Below are 1,971 nucleotides of genomic sequence, written 5' to 3'. Positions count from 1 at the left end.
AGAAAATGAACTCAGTGGTACTTTTGGAAGATTTTGGTTGAAGTTGTTGCTGTCTTCTGTCTCACAATGCTTTGTCTGGGCTTTTATTAATATCTTACAGGTCTTTCACTTATATGTTTTCCAGTTTTGTGTTCTTATAGGATTTTTCTGTGAACAAATGTGTGTGTCTCTTTGTATGTGTTTCTTGTGCTATTTGTTTAGCTTGTGTTGCTGTTTGTTTGTTTGTTTTGTTTGATTCACTTTGCTTATTTTTATTTTATCTTTTTTTTTCTAATGAGAAGAGAAGGAGTGTAGATTTGGGTGGGTGAGAAGATGGGAAAGAGCTAAGAGGAGTTGGGGCAGGCGAAACTGTAAGAATATATTTTATAAAAAAGCTAATTTTCAATAAAAATAAAAGATCAATATCTCATTTCAGTACAAATGCTTAAATATCAGCTACGAGCAAGAACCAAATGTAATTTGATTGATATTGTTCTGTTATTTTATTACTAATTCCAAAAATAATTTATTCTCAAAATAACATGAAAAATTTGTCATAAACTATAAATTTCATGTTTTCATGGTACCAACGAAGTACTTCTTAGGATGTAAAAGTATCTTTATCCCTTAAACACTCATGCAAACGATCTGAACATAGAACCCCTTATATTTACGTTAATTGTTGTCATATCAGCAATTAATAGGATAATAGAAAAGAAAGTATAGAAATCATCTGTCAAAATTTAATCCCTCCATTTATGTTACTATCGAAAAAGAAATAAAATGTCTTCAAAGACATCTGTGGACATTGTGATTTCTATTTATTATAAAGAGATAAAGAAACTTACTGTATACATTTCAAACTTTCTGCTCCTATTTATGGACAAATACAGAGGAAAACCTTTTTCTTAGTATTTGTTGATTTAAGAACATGCAATCTTAGCACTGCAGAGTCAGTTGGTTAGCTCCCCCAAATTAGGAGACACCAAGCCCATTCTCATTCCTCCAATTGCATCAAATTATTTTTCAAACATTTCGGGGTTAAGGAAATTCAAAACACATTTTCAGAGTTCTCTTTTCCTTTTAAATTCATGTGTTTGGCAAGAGAAATTCAATCCATGTGTTTCTGATTCATTTTGAGTTAACTCATCAAATTGTTGATCTGATGACCAAAAGCTTTCTGATCGTTGTGATTTTTCCCCTCTGAAATAGTATTTTGTCTTTTCATGTGTAAACAATCATAGATCTTAAAGATTCATGCTCCATATACCAAGGATTTGAGCGGGTACTGGCTCGTTCAAACACATTTCTGTCACCCCAGGGTAATTCTGACATGCCTAATCACCCAGAGAATTCAGGTTGCTTCATATTTATTTGGCTTTCCATATAAATCCAGCAAGTCATACTAAAGGTACAGTTTATAGAATCCAAAGTATTTTAAATTAAATCTGATTTCATTTAATCATCAGATTAGATCTACAACAAGGCATTGCCCAAACTAAAGATGGGAGGAGAGAACAGGAACATGGCTTCTCTTCAATAGCAGTTCTATTGCTCCTCTAATAACCTTGAAGTTGGAAGTGACACATAACCTCCATAGGACAGCCTTATATGGGTCTTTCTAAGATTTATTTTGTAAGACAAAGGATATCAGAAGTTTTAGGAATTGTTATGAACATAGGGGAAATGCCCAACCTTCATTTACTCTGCTTTTCTTGAAAACAAATGAAGGATGCTGGTCTACCAACACGATTAAAATCCTCTGGCCCAAGGCAACAACGTGGCTGTCACCAAAGATCATTTGTTGTTGTTGTTGTGTTGCGTTTTGTTTGTTTGTTTGTAATACTTTTTATTAGGTATTTTCCTCATTTACATTTCCAATGCTATCCCAAAAGTCCCCCATACCCTCCCACCCACTCCCCTACCCACCCACTCCCACTTTTTGGCCCTGGCGTTCCCCTGTACTGGGGCATATAAAGTTTACAAGTCCAA

The sequence above is a fragment of the Mus caroli genome, unplaced genomic scaffold (genome assembly GCF_978045245.1).
Source record: "Mus caroli unplaced genomic scaffold, Mus_caroli_1 scaffold_6, whole genome shotgun sequence".
Classification (NCBI taxonomy): domain Eukaryota; kingdom Metazoa; phylum Chordata; class Mammalia; order Rodentia; family Muridae; genus Mus; species Mus caroli.
This window is presented reverse-complemented; position numbering follows the sequence as displayed.